Raw genomic sequence first — 23,050 nt, forward strand, 5'->3', positions numbered from 1 at the left:
GAAGAGGTTCTTCAAGTTGATTGAGGGGAGCCCACAGCGCTCAAAAGAAACCTGCAGATCCTCCTTCAGTGAGCACTTAGAGAGCTGCAGGCATCATCATGCCTTCTGAATTGCCCTGTAGCCCCAAGGTAAAATATAAACAAAACTCAATCACAGGACAATACGTGTGATAAGAATTTCTTCTACCAGGATATGGTGATATTTCAGTTGAAAAAAAAAATGCTGTGTACAAGCACAAGGACTTGAGTTGAATTTCCCAAAGCCCCAGAAGGAGCCAGTTGTTCTCCTAGCCCTGGGGAAGCAGGAGATGGATGGCTCACCCATCAGCCAGCATCACCTACCAGTTGAGTTCTAGTTCAGTGAGAGAACTTGCCTCTAAACAAACAAACACACAAAATATGAATAAATGGCTAAGGTGGCTAGCGCTTGGGGATGGATGCTTGTTCATGAGCACACACACACTCCCATACGTGTCCACTCCCAGGCACACACCCGTACACAAACATTTGCCTGCACACACACGAATGCAAACACACAGGCACACACAAAACTATGCTTTCTGTAATTCTGGCCAGATGATTTCTACAATACAAAATGGAAATAACTTCCCAAATAATTTTAAAACATTTCTTTATCTCCTAGTTCAAAATGGAGGAGGGATTCAAATTGCTAAAGGAAGACAAGCAGAGTAATCATATCAGACTGGACAAGAACAGCCACGCTCTGTCACATCTTCTGACCTTGACACTTCCACATGGCCCACATACCTAGGACACTCTTTGGATAGACTTATGTTCTAGAAGTGTTCGCCCTATGGAGTAAATGATTGTTTCACACAGTCACTGAACTTCAGTGTAACAAACATTGCATTAAGGAAAGTGGGGATTGTTTTGTTATGTTTGCCCTTCTTTTTTTCCACAGCAAAATTCCCTCAGCCTGTAACTTTAGAAAAGAATTTCATTAAACTAAACATTTTCTTTTCAAAGCTTTAATGTTCCTGATTTTTAAGAAAGTGAAGGGGAAACAGTCGAGAAACATATGTTCAAGTGGAAGGAGGCCTTTCTCTTCATAAGGTCTTAACCTAGAAATTAAAAACTAAGTTAACGGATTAATAATGTATGGCTGGAGGGATGGCTCAGTGGTTAGGAGCCCTGTCTGTTCTTCCAGAGGCCCTGAGTTCAATTCCTAGCAACCACGTGGTGGCTCACAACCATCTATACTGTGATCTGCTGTCCTCTTCTGGCCTGCAGGTGTACATGCAGACAGAGCGCTCATGAACATTAATGAATCTTAAAACAAAAAAAACCAAAAAACAAAAAACAAAAACTCTTTAAAAAAAAGTTTAGACTTTCAAACAAGATGGGTCAAAAGGTAAATCATGTGAGTTCTGAGAGGGTTTTAAAATTTGTGGTGCATCATAAATAGTACGCCCAAATAACATTAAATGTTACTGGGTGGAGTGTCAATATAAAAACAATGCCTTTTATCAAGAAAATGAAAATAAATAAGTAAATATTAAAAATATTTACAAAAGTCCTTAAAAATCCTTAGCTTGTGCTCTAAAAGTATTATGTGAGCTAGAATACTATTATATCATAAACTGTTTTGTAAATGTATTCATTTGATACTTTTTAAAATTGTGTGTGTGTTCACGTGAGTGTGTGGTGTATATGAGTGCAGTGCCCACAGAAGCCAGAGGCTTTGAATCCCCTGGAGCTGGAGTCACAGGGAATTATGGCTACTAATATGGGTTCTAGGAATGGAACCTGGGTCTTTTGCAAGGGTATATTGCTCTTTCTCTCTAACCCATCTTTCTTTCCTTTTTTAACTAAATTTTTAATTTTTTTACATTAATTACATTTTATTTGCTTTGCATCCCAGCTGTAGCCCCCCCTCATTCCCTCCCAACCCAACCTCCCTCCCTCTTCTCCCATATCCCTCCCCAAAGTCCACCGATAGGGGAGGTCCTCCTCCCCTTCCATCAGACCCTAGCTTATCAGGTCTTATCAGGACTGGCTGCAATGTCCTCCTCTGTGTCCTGTCAAGGCTGCTCCTCCCTCATGGTGGGGGTGGGGGTGGTCAAAGAGCCAGCCACTGAGTTCATGTCAGAGACAGTCCCTCTTCCCCTTACTAGGGAACCCACTTTTCTATTCCCACTAGAAAACATTAATACAACGCAACAGGTGTAACTGAAGCAGAATTTAGCAGGCATGTTTGATGATATGAAACATTCTTTCTGTGTGCCTCTTTCTCTGCTCTCTCAAACTCTGTGATAGAAAACAATGGACTTGAGCAAGTCGAACCTGTGCATGTAGAACATTCGTGAAGCCCCACTGTAAGCGTTGGCCAGAATTTCTAAGAGAGAGATAAGATCCATAGCAATTTGCTTGATTCGGAATCCTTAAACACCCCGTGAAACATTTCCTAGAATTACTGCTACCAAGAACACAAATTCGATTTGCTGACTAAATTACAGTCCCAAGGACCTCAGCAAACGGCCTTAAAATGTTCAAACCTTTAAATGTCTCATTACTTCTAGATTTCCCAGATTTTTATCTCAGTGCTCACAGAAAAACACTAAGAACATACAGAATTTGGGGGATATGAGTGTCCTTCAAGTCTAAAGTACAGTGTGCTACAGCTCCTGTCTCCAAGCCTCGTTCTTTTGCCCCACTTATTAGTAAAGGTAGCGGGATTAAGCTTGCATCCAATTACTTCTCATCCAATTCTCTATATGCATGAGCGGTTTATAGAGATAGGAAAATGAACATTTCATAGTTGCTCCTTACGTTCTGTAGGATTTTCCTAATAGAAGTTTCTTTGAATTCCCCAAATTATTCATGGTCAGGAGAACCTAATGATTGGTAGGAAGAGGGCTGAAAGTCTATCATTGCAGAACAGGAGAACATTGCAGACATGGCAAGAATTCAGAGAGCCAAGAGACCTAAGTGGAGATGAGTGTGCACAGAGATGAGTAATACTTTATCTAGGCTCTGGAGACTTGGGATGCTTAATCACTTGCGAGTTTGGAAATTTACCGGAACTCTCCGTAGATATTCCAGTCCTTTCCCTTTTCATACATGCTTGTAGGATTGTGTTTCCTACCATGCTGAAGCTGGGTGTGGCTTTGTAGTGTCCCTTGGCCAAGCAAGTGTAAGCATAGGAGAAAATGAGGGCTGCCTGCAGCCAACACGTGATACCTAAGCGGCTCACGTGAGAGGGGATCCTAGCTTTTCATGTCCCACTGAGACTGGAGCTTGTTTTCATGGGAAACCATATTTAGTACATCTGTCTATACCTTAATCTAAACATACATAGTAAGAAAACCACACTTGCCTCTTACCTATAAAATAGTTTGCAGTATTGAGCTTACTTTAGAAGATGAATTTTAAAGGCACTTGATTTTTATGTATATGATTTGCCTGCATGTACATATGTGTACCATGTGTGTACAGTGCCTCCAGAAGCCAAAAAGGGCATGTGCAGATCCTATGCAAGAACAGTAAGTGCCCTTAGCCAATGAGCTGCCCCTCCAGTCAGAACTGTGAAAGTGAACTGTTGCATTTACTTGAGGTTTTAACAGACAACAGTTCTGTGAGTTAGTATGTTTCTATAAAAGTGTTGTATGGAACAATATGAGACTTAGAAGTTCTTTTATACTAGATGATCAGCTTCATTCAAAAAATTATTCTACACCTTTTTACAAAACCAGTAGGGTGTTTATAATCTTGAATTATTATTATTTCGGTGAATTCGTGAACTGCAAAGTCATATAGGAATGGATGTAAGTGGGATGCAAAAAGGAAGTAATAAAAATAAATCTATTTTTCTTTGAAAAATATGTAGATATTCACAGATCTTTCATAACTGAGTGAGTGAGTCATCTTTACATCGTATTTATTTTACAAAACTGCAAAGTCGAGCTTTACTTATGCAAACAAATACTGTTACTTGATGTTAAACGGCATATGAAAAATCTGGGCATTTTAAGGACTCTTGATGTTAGGGTCTCATAAAGATATCTCTTGGCATGATTTTCTTTAAATTGTCTTTTGTTTTTATCTCTGAGACACCATCTCATTATGTAGCTCAGACTGGCTTGGGACTCATCTCATGGTTCAAACTGAACTCATTACGATCCTGCCTCAGTCTCCTGAATGCTGGGATTGCAAGTGAAGAAGCAGGCCTTGTTAAGAGTCAAAACAATACCCTAAGGCTACCCTAAGACTCGACTTGCTGTGAGGGAAATACTAAATGCTGAGAAAGAAAAAAAAAAACAGTTTCATTAACTAGTATGAGTTCAATTTAAGTGAAGAATGTAAAAGAAAGAACATTTAAGAAGACAAGGTAACTAAGGCCACTGCCCAATGAAAGGCATAAGTAAATAATCTCATTGCCTAGAACAGACAAGGAAAAGCAGGCACTTGCCCCTTAGTTGGAAGCTAGCAGCTGATTACTGTTGAACAGGCAGTCTTTGTTTCTTCTGTAGATGAAAGAGAAAGGACACTGTGACATCTTCGAATTTTCTTCTGGGAATTTCAGATTCACATTTTAAATATGGGGTTTAAACATTTTCTTAGCGTCACTTATTTGTTTGGTCCCATCTGCAGTGAAGCTCTTCTCTTTGTGGAGTGAGGAGAGGACTATGTGGAAATAACACGAGGCAAATCTCTTCATTTCCTTAAGCCCAGGATTTGGCATATTAAGAGTATACAATAAATATATGAAAGACTTACAAATTGTTCAAAGGGTCAAAGCAATTAAACAGCTTTACCAAAAATCAGCTTCTTCTGGTCCCCACCAATAACATTCAATTCTTCGTTAACCAAAGAGACTTTCTCCCCTTAGCATACACTAATAGAAATATGACATCAATGCTGCACTTCATGGCCTTAAATTTTAAGAAAAAAAATCAAACAACTTTAAAATTTAGGGTCACGGAGTCACAGCACATAAGCTATCAAATGATTTCTTTCTCATATTTACATGGAGATCTGAAAACCCAGTGGTTTCTTAGAGTTGATATTCAGACAGCACGCAAGGTGATTCATTTTAATTTAGTTTCTTACTGATTTTTTTCCTGGTATGCTATTGAGTGTTCCTGATGAGGGGTGTGTATGTGTGTGTGTGTGTGTGTGTGTGTGTGTGTGTGTGCATGACAAGTGCTCTCACTGGCCTGGATTCACCACATAGGCTAGGCTGGCTTGCCATCAAGCTCCAAGGAATTGCTTGTCTCTGGCTTTCCAGAACTAGAATTTCATGTTCATGCCTCCACACCTGGCTTTTTAATTGCTGGGTTGTGGAGATAAAATAATGTAAGACTCCTGCTTACAAGGTAAGGACTTTCCTGATGGAGCCATCTACACAGCCTGAACGCGAATGGTTGAACCTATCAGCTTCTGCACGCCGTGACTGTCCTCAGGCTGGAAGTCCCTCCAATAATGTGCAGGTGACTCATCCCACTTTGCTGCTAACATATGGCGCATCATCAGTTGGCCTCACCCGGCGATAAAATGAACATTAATCCCTCATCTCCAGAAGAATGGCCCCGACCAGACAAGCAACCATTTCCTGGTTCTACTCGGTATTTAGCATCATTAGTGATAATTATGCCAAGGTCAAAACATATAGAATGAATATAAGTAAATAAAAAAGCGATGGTCCGGGGACAACAGTCCTGGAAATAGCCGGTTATTCATTCCTTAAACCTGTAGTGAGCGGTTCCTGGGTGTTCAGAGTACAGAAATCAGTATGGCACAGGACATAGAATTAGAGACTTTGGGGACTACAGGTGAATTCTGAAGAGAAGGAAAACACGGGGAGAGTGACATCTGAAGTGAAAACTGAGGAGCCACAAGCACTCAGGGAAAAGAGAAATGATTCTGTGGCCTCCCCCAGCCTGTTCTGGCATATGGTGGCTCTGAGAGGCTGTAGTTATGTTTGATAGAAGTATTGGTGGTGACCAGCAAAGGATTGGAGGGATGGCAAATGCTGATGCACAGTGACAGGCCTGGCAGGCCATGCTAGAGAAGGGACAGTCTTAGTTGGGAGGCTGCTGGAGTTCTCCTGTCACAAGCAGCTGTGGTTCACAGAAGACAGATGCATTTGCCCAGTGTGAGAGATGGACACTGGTCGGTGGTGGTGTGAGTAGGGCCTAGGGGCAGACAAATAGCTGTGAGAATAAAGCAGCCACCAAGTAAGATGATGAGGACCCGAAGCAGAGGAAGATAGGAAGCATGGGGCAGAGAGGGTTAATTTTCAATAAGCTAAAATGAGGTGGTGACGCTGAAATATAGGCAGGGAGAGAGCTGGAAGAGTCAAGTTTTATGAACAGCTGAAGTGCCTGGAGTGGGTGGATTAGAGATTAAAGAGATGACCAAGGAAAGTGGCCTAGAAAGGACAAGTAAAAGGATAGCCGAGTATCGTAGGCAGTGCATATGAAGCTGGAGAACGTGAGCTCTTCCATCAGCAAGCACACGCAGTTTGCTCCAAGAAGTCTGAAACCAAGCAGAACACAGCTAAAAAGTGAAAGATGAATGGGAAAAAAAAGCCTGGCTGAAATCACCAATGGCAGCATCAGACTGTTCAATGTGCTGTGTGGCATGGAGATGTGTTTTTGAGGAACGGTAGCTATTGGTTAGCTCAGTAGGATGAGCAGTCATGACGTAGGTATCTGGCCTCAGAGCTCTAGTCAAGTAAAAGTGTCAGAAATACAAAACCAGGGTAGAATCATTCACACTGTGAGAATTTAGCTAAGGAACGAAAGCTTAGAAAGCAGGGGATTGGTGGGAAGGCCTGTCATGTGAGCCTGACCGTCTGAGTCTGACTCCTGCACCCCACATAAAGATGGCAGGAGAGAACTGATTCCACAAAGGCTGACCTCTGACCTCCAGGTGCCATGGCATGTGTGCGCCCCACCGCACACACTCATACACCATTAAAAAATAAACAAAAACTGAAAACTTAGAAATCAGAGAGGTAAGTTAAATTTTAAGCACAATGTTTTGCCCCTCGGCAAGCAAGCCTGGCAAACAGAGTTCCCTCTGGTGGCCGGACCAACTTCATTAAAATGGACAAGAATACACTGGGATCTGGAAAGACCATGTCTTCCACTGGGACAGAGTGCACCTAGCGTGAACCTTCGCTCCCACTGCCTGCATGCCAGCTTCTGTCACAGAGAGAGCTCAGGCTCCGGGGCTTTGCCTCAGGTGTTTCCAGTCTGCCACCTGCTGCCTTCTCTGCAGGAACCACCATCCTAACTAGGTCTCTGATTACCCTTACAAGTGATTTTTATCATCCATTCATTTATTCGTCTTGAAATAGAAGTAGTGAGATTGAACTTGTAGTGAGATTCCTGACTTCGACCACAAAATGCTGGGATTACAGGTTAGTGCTATCATGCCAAGTTCAAGGGGTGATTTTCAAGATACTTTTTTTTTAACATAAAGCAAAACTAATGTATTAAGGAGATAGGGCACCACAAATGAAGGTAGGATGGGCAGTAATAACAGAAACATACCCAGTAACATGTAAGCTACGATTAGCAGACACATACCCTAAAACAACAACCTTCATGTCATTCAAAGGAAGAAAATCCAAGCTCTTAACCTCATCATGGAACTGGAAACTCCAACAGTGATGAAACAGTGGATGCCTATTTGCAATTTCCCTGTCAGTATTGGCCACATTGATAAAAATTCCTACACCTGAGAATTTTGAACCTTGAATTTCTTCCTTTAACATATTGGAAACCAGAAGCTAAAACTTAATATATATAGGGAGCATTAAGAAGTGTTATGACACCAGATGTGTAAAGGACAGGTTTGCTTACACGTTTCTGTGTGTTCTGTGTTCTGCTTCACGCAGTCACAAATTTCTGCCAGCTTCATTCTTAATGTCAGCGAAGGGAATGGAGAACCACTTGTGATTTGTGCAACTTAGTGGGTTAATTAAAGGATCACTAAACATTCCTTACAGTTTCACAAACTGCCTACGCTCTTTGAAGGATAAGCACTTTCAACAAAACACATGCATTTCCAATCCGTAGACTACGACTTCTAAACACACTGGCTAGGTTCTTCCTTTCAGACAGGTCTTAGGCAGAGAGCCTCACTGTTTCTTGGGGACCCTAAAGGATAGAGAAGCTGGGGTAAGCTGGGCACACAAAGCTTGACAGACCAGTCCTGGGCTCAGCTATTTTTACATTTTGTCCTTGCCACACTGCTCAGCAGTTTTAAGTTCAACTCTCTCCTTACAATGCCTGGCTTTTGGCAGAGAAGTGACATCACTTTTTAGTATCAAAATTGTGTGAAGGAGCCATATTAAACCACACACTGCTTGCACCTATTTCGGTAACTTGATTTCAGTTTGGTCTATTCGGCAGAGCAGAACCAGGCCAGTTACAGGGAACCACCATCCAGCCCCACATTCTGTCAGGAGAGCAAGCGTCTGCAGGATTATTTTCCCCATATAAAGGAGAATATCCAGCTTACACCATGTACTCTGTGACTTTTATGAACAATATATTTTTCTTTTCAGAAGGAATGCTGTGTGAGTTTGGAAATGCTGTCGGGAAGAGGAGAGGGGGAGGTCGCTTGACCAAACAAGAAACAAAACCTATACATGGGCAAAACACGAGGAACTGAAGTTTGTCCTTCTCCTTGGTGATGAAACGTTTAAATAGCCAAAGCACAACGTGGCGATCGTACATTTAACGACTCTTCCCCTCCCAACTCTTCTCTGGAGTTCTTTATAATCGGAACGCCTCCTCCATTCACTTAGCAGATACCAGCTCTTTTGGAGAAGAACTGCTCAGAATTAATGAGGTAATGCCCCAAACAACTGCTATTAATACATTGTTCGCTTTGATAGAGGCTGCCTGCTTTTTCTCTGCTACATCTTTAAAGATGGGGTACACCCAAACACTCTGAGAGCCCCACGAAAAGAGCTATCAGCTAACAACCCCTCCTTCTTTGGAACATTCTGTCTTCGTTGGCTACATTTGAACACAGTGTCATGACAGCGAAGCTGCGCTCCATCTCCCTCCAGAACTCCTGACTCCATAAGCCTTGGGTGCTTGAGGGTTAACGGGAAAGACTGAGGTTACAACTCTGAAATGCAAACTTGAAAACAGCCTCACACGTTTCCTTCTGCCACTCAAAATGCCCAAGGCCACCTACTTCCAGAAAGGAAAGCAGCTCCTTCCAGACACGGCAAAATCTCCACGATCTTTCATTCATACTAACCACAAAGCAAAAGTCAATATCCGCCTTCCCAGTGATGCACCTCCAAGTCGCGATGTTCTCACTTACCCTGGATGAGGCTCAGCATCCCCTCTTCAACCCTTTTAGTGCCAGTTCACCTAGAGCACACAGTGCTTGCTAGCTAGCACGTCCATGAAAGAACAGATTTAGCCAAACTCTTAATTACCCCTGAGACCATGTAACCAACTCTGAAATTCTAGGGAGGGACAGGAGTTTAAAAACCCGGCTTCCAGATTCTGGCGTCCACTGAGTCTATCTTTAACTTGAAAAACGATTCGGTTTCACATTCCACTCAAGTCCCACTGGCAGATGCCTTTGGTAAACTCACCAATGGCAGGCTTTCAAAGGTCTCCCTCCGCCCCTCCCTCCCGGGGAGCTTCCGCCCAGTTCTTCTAAAGCTGATTTACTCAGCTGTCCTTTTACCTGTCTCCTCGTGGGTAAAAGAAACTGCTTTCATTGAAGGCTATCACAGAAACCTCTGCAAGCTGAAGATCAGCCGAGGACTCGCTGGCTTCCCCTGCCATCACCCCACCCCCACCTCACGGCCAGGAACCAACTGACTTCCAAACTTGGCTGCCTGAAGAAGAATGTCCTCTGATTGGCATTCCTGGAGGCAGAGAGCCAGGCAGCCAGAGCTTGGCAAATGGCTTCCCGGGGACACACAACACAAACAAGCAACTTTCCTGGGTTTTTATTTCAGTTTAAGGAGACTATGTCGAGACATTAAAGATATTTCTGTTGAAGCTCAAAGTTGATTTTTTTTTTCCCTATCCGCTTATCATCATTTTACCCAGAATGACTAGGGCCACAGAGAAACTGCAAGATAGCAGAACTGTTATCAAACAGGGAATAAACCTTGTCTGGGGACTCACGGAAAAAGAAGAGCCACAAAAGCCTCTTCACAGTGTCCCAAGGACAACTGGTCAATGTGTGGATTTCCTGAGAAACAAAGTAAATGCTTATAGGAATTTGGGGGGAACTGGCTTCAACTGGTTTTTGTTTTATGCTCCAAGCTGCAAAGGTAGAATATCAAAGAAACACTTCTTTTTCCCAGGAAGCCTTTTTTCAGGGTTGTTTTCTAACACTTTAGTACAGACTGGGAAAGAAAGTGTGTGTGAGTGTGCGTGTGTGTGTGTGTGTGTGTGTGTGTGTGTGTGTGTAAATGGAGGCAATGGAGGAGAGCTTCTTACTGGCATAGTCCCCATGCTTTGCTTAGTCTGCTTTCTTATTTAACCCAATACCAACTGCCCTGGGATGGCACTGCCTATCCTCACTTTCTGCATCAATCCTTAATCAAGAAAATGCCCACCCAGATTTGCTTACAGGCCAATCATCTGATAGTGAAAAGTCCTCAACTGGCATTTCTTTTTCCATGATGACTCTATCACTTGTCAAGTAGATAAATAAATTAAGAAACAACAACAACCAAAAATAAAATAAAATAAAATAAAATAAAATAAAACACAACAGCAGCAGTAACAACAAAACAAACAGAAGAAATCCCAACCAACCAAACAAACAAAAAATTCCATAAGCCCTCTGCGTGAACAGGAAAGCCAGGAAGAAAAGAATTCAACAGACAGAGCCTGACAAAGATTAGGATCTTTTTAACAATATAAGAAACAGTGCTTAGCATTCACTTGTTGGTCACGGGGATCCAAATGCTGTCTGTTACTGAAAATATGATTCTTGATGTTCGGGGTTGTGTGAGTGCTGCACGCGACTTGATGGGCCTTGCGGCCTGGTGACGGCACTAGAACTTTGGTAGGTGGAAGCGGCACAGAACGGAGCATTGCCAGATCTCGGCAACTGTCAGCTGGCTGGGCTCACGGTGCTGTGGCTGCAGCTGCTCCTTGGGACTCACGGGAACATCTCAAAAAACACGTTCAATGGCAAATGCTTGACCACAGAGGACAACTTTCTAATTTTGTTGGTTTTAAGTCTTTGGGAGTTTTTTTGTTTGTTTGTCATCTTCTTCCACATCTAGAGCATAAGAAACCACATGGGAAGACATGCCTGACTGCTTGCTAGTATAAATTTATTTTACTCATAGTTTGATGCCTACATATGTTGGTGGGCTGCCAGCTACTAGTTACTCCATCTAGCTCCATTCCCAGACGCCTAAACAAAAGCTTTACAATGGAGGAAAAGGAGAAGGAAACACAGTTTATTCTTTCATTTCACACTGAATTAGGAAAAGTACAGGCAAGACAGGAGTATCTACGATTTCCCCTGCTGTTTCTGTAGTGGAAAATATACACCATCAAGCAGCAGGTTTTGGTCTCAGGGAACATTCCTTGAGTGTCCACGGTGTGCCCACATTTATGAAATCCATAAACCAGTTCACACATAAGTAGAGGGAAATAACTTCCTGGCACAGAGAGCAGCCATCTCTGTCCCAGACTCTTGCTTTTTAGTTGCACCTTGAGGTTAGAAGACCGTCTTCAGTTTGTCGCCAGCCCCGGTTCAAGGTCAGCTCAATGCTCTTTTCTGCTGTGTCTTTAGATGCACACTGCTGAAAAGCTCATGCCAAGGAGGAGGCGCCTGTTGAAACTGAAACACATCCTGTGCAGTGGCTGTATGTTAACCTGTGGGGAAAATGTCTATCTGTCGGTCATCCTGGTAGACAGATTTATTTGTGTTTTTCTTTTTTTTTTTTAAGATTTTTAAAATTTTACTTTGCTTATATGCATATGAGAGTTTTGCACACGTATGTGGGTGTGCTCTGGACATGTCTGGTGTCTTTGGATCCCCTGAAGCTGGAGTTATGGATAGTTATAGGTCTGCCATATGTGTGGTCAGACCTGAACCTGGGTCCTCTGAGCCAGCAGTCAGTGCTCTTACTGTCTGAGCATCTCTTTAGTTCCAACATTATTCTAAATAATTCTAGGTCAAACATCCCTGCGCTTGAGCAACAAACTGAGATTGTATGAAGTGTGTGTTGTGTTGTGTGTTGTGTAGCACCGAGATGAGGCCCCAGTCATTAAATAAATGTGTACATGTGAATCACTCCAAATACCAACGATACATAGTTATTGAGGAGGTGTTCCTAACTGAATTGTTATTGGCTGTTAGTCAAAGCGTGATGTTCCTTAGTTCCTTAATTGGATGAATTATGATAAAAAGAACGAACTAAAGTTCCCAACTTTGCCCAGACTTACGGTTTGACCTCCACACATCCCAGAAGTCCCAGACTCAGTCATCAGCGTCTTAGTTCTGTCCCAAGGTTAAGTGAACACAGTGAAATGCTTTTCTTTTCTCCACTAACCTTCACACAAGGCAACTGATAAGATTTATAATGGCTGGAACTGGGTCTTTATCATGAGTAAATGTTATTTTGCTCTTTTGTAAGCACTAACATGGGACTTAGGATTGATCAGAAAAATAGCTTCCAGGGCTCGCTTCCAAAGAACACTGGGCACATAACTGGCCAATCAGTTACCTTTGGCTTATCGTGAACAAGCAGTTAATCTCTGCTTCGTTTTCCAGAATAGGATGTACCAGTACAGTTTGGAGGGGGAAGTGGCATTCAGGGCTTCCTCATAGTGGAGGATAATGGCTCAAGCCCAGGTCTTCACTGATCTGTGTGGTGTCTGTGTATATCTAAATCTGGATTACTGAAAAGCAAAGGGATATGGCCAATATTTCCCTTCACTGCTGCCCTAAGAGATTAATGGAGACAGTATTTAGGGCTGTTTGCAGCTGTTTTCATTTGGGGACAGGGTCTTGCTATGTAGTCCTAGCTGTCCTGGGACTTGCTATGTAGACCAGGTTGGTACCAAATTCACAGAGATCTTCCTGCTTCTCTCTCACAAGTGCCATCACACCTGACTGTAGCTGGTTTAATTTTCTTCTATATTATTTATTTATTGTACTTACAAATTTATATTTATTTATAAGAGCTACATGTTTTGATTTTAGAAAAAAAATGAAACTGTAAGTTGATACAGAGTATACCATTTTATTATACAACTCATACATTCCTTAACATTTTTAAAGGCGCATAGTATTAATGCAAGAATGAGGGTTTTCTCCTAAAAGGAAAGAAAATAATTACCAATAGTAGTTATTAGAAAAGTAATTGAAGCCAGGTGTAGTGGCTCACATCTTTCATCCCAGCACTTGGGAGGCAGATGCAGGCAGATCTCTGAGTTCAAGGCCAGTCTTGTCTACAGAGCAAGTTCATGGACAGACAGGACTATACAGAGAAACCCTGTCCCAAACAAACTAGCAAACAAAAAAGTAATTGAAGTAGACACTACCCAAGACCATACATCATCAACGTTAGAAATCAAGAGTCCTAGCAGAGTGTGTTCAGTGTTCTCATGCATGGATATTTTTTTATTTAATTAAATTTTTATTTTTTTACATGCATTGCATTTTATTCGCTTTTTATCCCAGCTGTAGCCCCTCCATCATTCCCTCCCAATCCCACCCTTCCTCCTTCATCTTCTCCCATGCCCCTCTCTAAGTCCACTGATAGGGGAGGTCCTTCTCCCCTTCCATCTGACCCTAGCTTACCAGGTCTCATCAGCACTGGCTGCAATGTCTTCCTCTGTGGCCTAGCAAAGCTGCTCCTCCATTAGGGGTGGAAGGGGGGGAGGTCAAAGAGCTAGCCACTGAGTTCATGTAAGAGATAGTCCCTGTTACCCTCACTAGGGCACCCACTTGGATACTGAGCTGCTATGGGCTACATCTGAGCAGGAGTTCTAGGTTATATCCATGAATGGACCTTGGTCCTTGGTTGGAGTATCAGTCTCAGGAAAGATGCCTGTGCCCAGATATTTTGGTTCTGTTGCTCTCCTTGTGGAGCTCCTGTCCTTTCCAGGTCTTACTAACTCCTGCTTCTTTCATATGATTCCCTACACTCTGCCCAAAGTGTGGTTATGAGCCTCAGCATCTGCTGATACACTGCTGGGTAGAGTCTTTCAGAGGCCCTCGGTGGTAGGCTCCTGTCCTATTTCTTGTTTTCTCATTCTTCCAATGTGCACCCCATTTGTCTTTCTAAGTGAGGATTGATAGCCAGAACCTGGAAACAACCCAGATGTTCCTCAATGGAGGAATGGATACAGAAATTGTGGTACATTTACACAATGGAACACTACTCAGCAATTAAAAACAAGGAAATCATGAAATCTGCAGGCAAATGGTGGGATCTAGAAAAGATCATTCTGAGTGAGGAATCCCAGAAGCAGAAAGACACACATGTTATATACTCACTTAAAAGTGCATACTAGACTAATAATATAGGATAAGCATATTCTTATTAAATACCAGCCAACTGACAGTATGTTTATGGTATCTCTGTGGGGAAGACACCCAAAAGAAACAAAATTATGAACTTCCAAAGATACCTACATGTCCTTCATTGCCTCTGACTCACAGTAAGCCAAGATGTGGAAAACCACTGAAGTGTGACTCAGAAGAGGAATTAACAAAGGAATTTTAGCATATGTACTTTCACATAGTGTTATGCAGCTGAGAAGGGAGACCCTGTCATAGGTGGCAACATGAATCCAGAGGACTTTACACTAAGAAAATGAGCGAAATAGGAAAACACTGTAAAATATTACCAAAATAAGAAATCTAAGAAAGCAAATAAACAACAAACACAAACCATAGAAAACAAAATGGTGGCCGCAGGGGTGTGGACAAGAAAGAGTAGGTTGAAAGGCATGTGTCATGTAGTAGGAACAAGTTTAAAGATCTAGCACAGAGCATAAGACTTGTGGTTATCGATATTGTTTTGGAAGCTAATTTGCAAAGGGAACATTAACCATATGAGGTGACAGTGTACTCATTTGCCGAGTCTCTCCAGATCCGTATATCAAGAATACCACGATACACTTTAAGCTTTAAAAACAAAAATGAAAACACCAGTGTACCGTATAATCAACAGATATCATCAGAAAAAAAAACTGGGTGACGTAGATTCCCCTTCAGGTACCTGTCATGTGAAAATAACTCCAGTCATGGAAAAGGTACTTATACAAATGTACTCATATGTTTTCTAAAGGCTGGAGAGGTGGCTCAGTGGTTGGTTAAGAACACATACTGTTTTTGCACAGGACCTGAGTTCTGTTCCCAACACTCACACTGAGCAGCTCACAACCATCTGCAACTCCAGCTCCAGAGGATTATCTGCCCTCTTCTCATCTCTATGGGTACTAGAGCTGAATTTTTTTCATTTCTACTCCAAAGCCAACCCCAGCTGGAGCATGGTCATCATATCCATCTCTACATGGATATTATGTAATCTATTTTCACCCTGCCCATAGAGAGAGACACTTTCTACATGTCATACACTTGAACTCTGTCAGCACATACACAGTCCCTCTTATGACCCAAGAGTAAAAATATGTATAACTTCTCTGAGAGGCTTCCCCAGCAGCTGATGGAAATAGATGCAGAGACCCACAGGCAAACATTAGACAGAGCTCAGGGAGTCCTATGGAAGAGTTGAGAGAATGATTGAGAGAGCTAGAGAGGTCAAGGACCCCACAAGAGGACCTACAGAGTCAACTAGCCTGGGTCCGTGGGGGCCCACAGAGACTGAACCACCAACCAAAGAGCATGCATAGACTGGACCTAGGGTTCCTGTACATATGTAGCTTGGATTTCAATGTGGATGCCCTAACAACTGGAGCAGGGCCCCCTTTGACTCTGATTCCTGTCTTTAGTTTCCATTCCCCATAAGTGGGCTGCCTTCTCTGGTCTCAGTGTGTGAGAATGGGCCTAATCCTTAAGAGACTTAATCTGCCAGGGTGGGTTGGTATCCATGGGCTCCTCCCCTTTCTCTGAAAAGAAGAAGGGAGAATGGGGGATAGGGTACATGAGAGAAGGGAGAATGGGGGACAGGGTACACGAGAGGGGAAACTGGGAGAAGATGAGCAGGGCTGCAATCAAGATGCAAAGTGAATAAATAAATAAAAGTTTTTAAAAAGTAAAAAGAAATATTTGTTCTAGTGTGTGCCTTAAAACATGCAATGTCGCCATCACCAACCTGCATAATTTTTCATAATCAAATATCCAGTCCACACTTATAACCCAATTGAATAATTGATTTTAATCTGAGTGTTTAATGACATCTAGGATAGAAATAAGACAATTCTGTTTTCTGTGATCAATTAAAACAACAGTTGGTAGGCAGACCGGATGTGCTGTCATCACGTCCAGCTGCCCATTTGGGAGCAGGTTTTTACCAGATGAGCACATGCTCTGAGCATGTTTTAGACTTGCTGCTTCTTGGCTGTGGAGGCTTTTGTCCAAATGCACCGTTTAGCAGTGACAAGACCCAGCTTCTTTAGCAGATGCTCAGGGTGAGGCTGGTCTGTAGGAAACTTGAATGTTTGAAACTCTTTCCAAGTGTCTTCTCCACATTACTAGCTTACCTTACAGAAGGCATGATTTTGAGATACAGTAGGATAACCATGATGAACTGAACATTTCAAAAACCAGTGGCTAGGACTGGGGATATGTCTCATGTGAAGAAATGACCACACGGGACCTAAATTAAATGTTTTATGCTGTGTACATGATTGAGATGACACTTTGTGTCTCGCAGATAATACATATTGACTAAAATTTAAAATGTTTAAGGAAATTCTACCTCAGCCATTTCAGGGAGTTTTTTGCTGACTTGATTTTTTTTTATTGGCTTTCCATTCCCTCCCCCCACACTCTGTCTCCTCCATTTCTTCTCCCCTCAACCTGAAAAAGCTCATGATGCCTCACATTGGCATAACATTCATTTTTATTACTCCACTTACAGTGCTGGAAACTCAAGGAATGTTTTCTCATTATTCCAGTTCTGGGAAATTTTATTTACTTTTAAGGCAAATTATAACTCACATCCCCTGTTATTTTGTTCTGAAACCAAATAGCTTCGGGTTGGAGATTGCAACTCTTGTCCCTATTTCCTCGTAACTTTTTATTCATTGTCTTTTTCTCATCTTTCTTCTGTTGAATATGTTATTTTATGAACGTATTTTTAATTTCGAAGAATTTTGTCTCTGATTGCTCTTTTTTTCACTACAATGTGTTTAATTTCATGGACACATTTTCTCTTCTAATATCCGTAGTAACACAGGCTTGTGTGGTGTGTGTGTGTGTTTGCTGGAAGATATGTTTGGTTTTTTTTTTTTTTTCACTTTTTGTTAGGTCATTTGCCTACTTTGGTGTCTTTATGTTAGGATGTTTCTCCGTAACTTCTTAACTTCTGCTTGAGCCACACACTATGGCGGGCCGGCTGACATAGAACAATTGGGTGCTGCCGCATTATAGTGGATGACGTCATAGAATGGCTAGACAACGCTGAGCTATTTCCCTGTAGTGCCTCCCACAGCGTCTGGACGTCCTCCCCTTTAGACAGTCAGGTGTTCCACACAGGTGCCCTCCACGTGCTTGTCTCAGGATGCTCTGCAAGTACACCCGAGTACTGTAACCCTAGCATCTGAGTTGAGTGAGATGTCCTGAAGCAGATGGGGATTTGGTTCCTCTTCAAGGTTCAGATTCCCACCTGACGGCCCACAGTCCAGGATCTCTTCTCACATCTACCTGCTGCTGGTTTCCTCATATTGTTAGGTCTGTGACTCTCCATTTGAGTTGATCTAGACAACATTTCTCAACTCTGTGTTTCATACAGGGGTGGGGAGGTAGCTGTGAGCCTACATGGGTTTGAGGGAGATATTGGGTAGCCACCTGTTCTTCCTGATTTCCCATCTCTCTTGTTTTGAACCCCCAAAGCCTCCCCTAGATTCAATTATCCTTTTGCCTCCAGTCTTTGTGGCTTTCTAGGAGACTCCAGGAAGCATTGACTTGCTTCTGCAGTCATCCATGTGTCCACACTGATAGCTAAATTAAGTATTGTTTATTCATATTTTTCTCATTAAAAGATGCCAATAGTTTTAGTTTTTTTGTTTGTTTGTTTTGTTTTTTGCATTTTCCCCTTTTAATTTATCTCAGTTAATTCTTAGAAAGTCAGTACAAGTGCTGCTTAGGGAGGGCTAGAGTAGAATTGAGTGTGGTGTATCCCATCCTTACCTCAGATGAAATTCTCTGCCTTTACTCTTCAGCATGGTCTCAACAAAGGAAATGATGATGAACTTATGTACAAATGTTGCTCCAGAATGATTCCACCAAAAAAAAAAAAAAAGAATAGCAGGTGTGTGTGTGTGTGTGTGTGTGTGTGCATGTGCATATATGTGTGTGAATGAAGGTGCTATTATAATGCTTTATATTTCTTTACCATTACATTCAGTGCCAACTTCAAAGTTAAACACCACACCATATATAATTATCTGTATAAGACATGTTGAAGCATAACATTCAATTAAAGGAACCATTTTATTCTGAAGCTACTGGTGGTCCCCTGTGTTAAAAGTTTCATCATATCTTTTTGATATTAAATCTGCAGGCACATATAAAATTATGAGTAATTCTCCCACTTATATCTTAAAAGGGGAAAATGAACTTTTTTGTCCCTAAAGTTCTGCACAAATTATTGAATCAACAAATTCAAAATAAGGAAAATTATCTTAAAGTAGTCTTGGTAATTCCTTTGAGCTTCTTTTTGATTGGAAGGCAATAGAAAAAAAAAAAATCTCACAGTGAAATCATTATTCTTGTCAATTGTCATGGTCGTTAGCATATAAACCACACGGTGTGTCTTGAATTTAAGGTTAGTTTTGTCTTGCATAGTTTTGTACGTGAGCTCAGCTTCTCATAATAATTTGGTGATATTAGATTTCCAGAGAATTTATTGTGTTCTACTCAGTCAACATTAAGTTGGGTCTTTGGCTCTCTAGTGACTTAAAAACATGATTGTGAGGCTTGTGTCTTGGGGCAGATGTGGGAGCTCTGGTAATAGAGCCTACTTATCACATCCCCAGGTTCTGGAGCAGAAGCAATAACTAGAAACATACATACACAAAGTGTCTAAACATTTAAAATTTATAAATCAGACTTACAATCCACTATTTATCCTACCAAGACAAATGTGCCTTGATAATGATTTTTAATCACTATAACACTAAAGCTCTTGGGGGAGATTATGCGTCTTTTTATTTTTATAGCTATAAAAACCATTACAAAGAATCACAGGGCATCTTTAGCCTCTTTTACCTTTTACCTGTATTCTCTGTCTATGAAGGTTGTGTGTCCATCTCCAACATACTGTGACCTTAGACACAGCCTGGACAGGGTGGGAAGCTGGCAGGCAAGGGCTTTGCTCTTGTCTCACACCTTATATAGAGTCTTATTATACTTGTTTGTCTTGGTTCTTCCTCACAAGGCTGAGATAGAAGAGCCAGGGGTTTCTAACATATGCTATTATAAGGTCTTAAGACTTAAGACTTCCTACTCATCAGGTACTGAATACTTTTAAGTGTCTTCCAAGGTGGATCTGCCCCTCCTAGACACAGTCTGAAGCCCTGGGGATGTTGGCTCACTGCTAGTTGAATGCTGAGTGCAGGGATCTTATTAGGAGCAGTAGGCAGGCAACTGGGAGTTGGAAGAGCGCTGGTGTCTGGAGGCCGTCTCTGTCTGAGCTGCCACATTAAGAGAATTTCAGTTTGAACCTGTCTTTTAAAAATCATTATCAAGGCACGTTTATCAAAGTAGAATAAATAATATGAGTTAATGGATTGTAAGTCTGATTTATAGCTTTTAAATATTTAGACACTTTGTGTATGTACGTTTCTAGTTTTTGCTTCTGCTGCAGATCCGGTGGACATGATCAGGAGGCTCGACTACCAGAGCTCCCACATTTTCCTGACAAGCACGTCTGCCCCAAGATCTGCCACAAGCCTCACAATCATGTTTTTAAGCCACCACAGAGCCAAAGACCCAATGAAAATGAATGTATTAATGAGGTTAATACTTTTCTTAGAGAAGGATTCCATAGTTTTGACATTCCATGGGACGGGACGTTCATTACAGGGACAGGAAAGGATATTTCACTCAGTTGGTAAAGCCCTAATGGCTGCAGCTCTCTCTCTCTCTCTTTCTCTCTCTCTCTCTCTTTCTCTCTCTCTCTCTCTCTCTCTCTCTCTCTCTCTCTCTCTCTGTGTGTGTGTGTGTGTGTGTGTGTGAATCCTGGGTACCACAGCCTCAGACAGAATCTGCCCTTCCCACTCTATCCCACAATCTTTTACTGCATGTCAGAGTTAAGGGATGAGGGCTAGAATAATTGACAGGCTTTCATTCAGTGAATGGTCCAGCTCTCCACAGGAATACTGAGTGTTCTCAGGCCTGGACTGGACAGAGAAGAAGAGGGGTATTTTATGTTTCAGAAATGTTGGCAGCTAGGATTGAAGATCGACGACTTCTTTGGAGCATTACCAATCCATCCTGCTAAGAGAAAAGTCCCCTTTCCTCCTCAACAAATTTAAAATTACCAGTGAAGCAGCCTAAGCTAAGGTGGGATCCAGGGGAATTGCATGCTAGTTTGACTCAGCTCTTCTCTTTCTCCTTACACACATATACATATTAGCAGCTTGGGAGAGAGAGAGGTAGCCTTTTCCTAAATTCTCGCTACTACTGTGTTTGTAACACAAAGACCGATAGACAATTAAAACAAGGCACAAAGAAGTAGAATAATGTGCTACTTAAATACATAATAAGAGAAGGTAATTCATTAATCATCCAAGTGGTGGGGATAGTGGACAGAGATTTAGGTTTTAAAGATAGCGAGTACATTTAAAAAGATTCAGTGGAGGTGCTAGGGAGAGGGCTCATCAGTTAAGAGTACATTCTTTTCTTGTAGAAGACCCAAGTTCAGCTCATTACTTTGGTCCAGTAGCTCATAGTGCCAGAGGCATCTGACACCTTTGGCATCTGTGAGTAGAACTTTGAGAATGATTTCTGATTTTTCACCCCCAACGCTGGATGAATAAAGACAATATCCTGGTATTTACCAAGAATAAGAGATGAATGTCTATTAACACACAATTCTATGCTCAGCAAAATATTTTTAACATGAAGGTAGGAGTTCATTTCCAGGAGATAAATGCTATGAAAAGATGATAAGTGGAGTTTTTAAGTGAAATGATTTGAAAGCATAAATAGGAGGATGAAATTAGACACATGATTAAATATTTGGGTAAATGTGAAAACTCTTATACTAAGGGCCGCAAGATGGCTCAGTGGTTGAACTGTCTGCAATATAAGCATGATGGCTTGAGTTTAGAGGCCCCAGAGCACACATTAACGTTTAGGATGGCTGTGTACATCTGCATCTGTGTGGAGGAGTGGGAGCAGTTAGTCCCCAGAGCTTGCTAGCCAGCCAGTCTAACTGAACTGGCAAGCTCAGAATTCAGAGAGAGACCTTCTCAAAACATGTTAGATGCTCCCTCTCTTCTACCACCTCCAATGTCTATCCTGCTTGCCCTTCTGAGTGAGAATTAAGCATGTTCCCTAGGGCCCTCCTTGCTGTTTAGCTTCTTTAGTTATGTAGATTTTAGTATGGTTATCCTATATTATATGGCTAATATCTGTTTATAAGTGACTACATACGATGCATGTCTTTTCTACTTTTGAGTTATCTCACTCAGGATAATCTTTTTAAGTTCCATCCACTTGCCTGAAATTTTCAGGATTTCCTTGTTTTTGATAGCTCAGTAGTATTCCATTGTGTCAATGTACCACAACACAGATGTCTTCTGAATGATTCCACCCAGCAAGAGATTGAAGCATAAGCTGAGATTCATAGCCAAACTTTGGGCCGAGAGCAGGGAGTCTTCTGGAAGAAGGGGGAGATAGAAAGACTCGGAGGGGACAGGAGCTCCACAAGGAGACCAACAGAGCCAAAAAATCTGGACCAAGGAGAGCCTGCAGAGACTGATGCATCAACCAAGGACCATTCATGAAGAGAACCTAGACCCCCTGCTCAGAAGTAGCCAATAGGCAGCTCAGTTTCCATGTGGGTTTCTGAATAAGGGGAACAGGGGCAGTCACTGGCATGAACTCAGCTGCCTGCTCTTTGCTCACCTCCCCCTGACAGGGTGGCCTTACTAGGTCACAAAGAGGATCCAGGCAGTCCTGATGAGACCTGATAGGCTAGGGTCAGATAGTAGGGGAGGAGGAGCTCCACTATCAGTGGACTAGGGGAAGAAATTGGGGGGGGGGGTGAGTGGGAGGGTGGAACCCAGAAGGAGATGAGGGAGGGGGCTACAACTAGGATACAAAGTGAATAAATTATAAAAAAAATAAAACAAATTAGATGAAGAGTGACAAAGGAAGCCTTCCAACATTGTTCTCTTGTACATTTGTATACACATGGATGTACATATCTGTATGTGTACACGTGTGCACGCACACATACAAACGCACAACACATACAAAAATACATAGTTTGAAAATTATCATCTACCTATGTTCATCATCTACATTTTAAAACTAGTGAACCATAAAGCATTTTTTTAAATTCTTTTCTTGTGCATAAAATAAAATCAGTGCCAAAGAACAAATGGCAGAAATGAAATAGATTTACACATTTTTTTATAGTTTATATTAGCATTTTAATAATATGACTTAAAGATAGCCTGGTGGCCAAGTTTCAGGTTAAACCTCCTCTTTCCTCACAAGTACATGTCCAGCTAGCACCTGGAATTCTTCATGCAAATGAAGCATTTCCAGCACCTCAGCCCAGCCAATGATGTACACTCATCCCCAAAACTCCTACCAACTCCCCAAGGTTTATATAGCCCTTGTTTGCCCCAACAGAGAGAGCTGTTTCACAGAAAATGGCCCACGGAGAAGGCTTTTTCTCCTGCGCCCTCGCCGAGATC

At 41.9% G+C, this 23,050-nt stretch overlaps 1 protein-coding gene across 14 annotated transcripts in view; it reads right to left on the minus strand.

Annotated features, from left to right (window-relative positions):
* Dtna (dystrobrevin alpha) overlaps nt 1-23,050 on the minus strand; it is a 358,988-nt gene that overhangs the window by 250,175 nt on the left and 85,763 nt on the right. Inside the window, exon 1 of one of the 14 annotated variants that reach the window (XM_060377608.1) lies at nt 9,687-9,805. The exons of 12 other annotated variants lie outside the window; for them this stretch is intronic. The gene's annotated coding sequence lies outside the window, so the exon portion shown is untranslated. Of the gene's footprint in view, nt 1-9,311; nt 9,540-9,686; nt 9,806-23,050 lie in introns of those variants that run through there. One more of the 14 variants, XM_060377607.1, reaches the window with a different exon arrangement.

Source organism: Meriones unguiculatus, chromosome 2 (genome assembly GCF_030254825.1).
Source record: "Meriones unguiculatus strain TT.TT164.6M chromosome 2, Bangor_MerUng_6.1, whole genome shotgun sequence".
In the NCBI taxonomy this organism is placed as follows: domain Eukaryota; kingdom Metazoa; phylum Chordata; class Mammalia; order Rodentia; family Muridae; genus Meriones; species Meriones unguiculatus.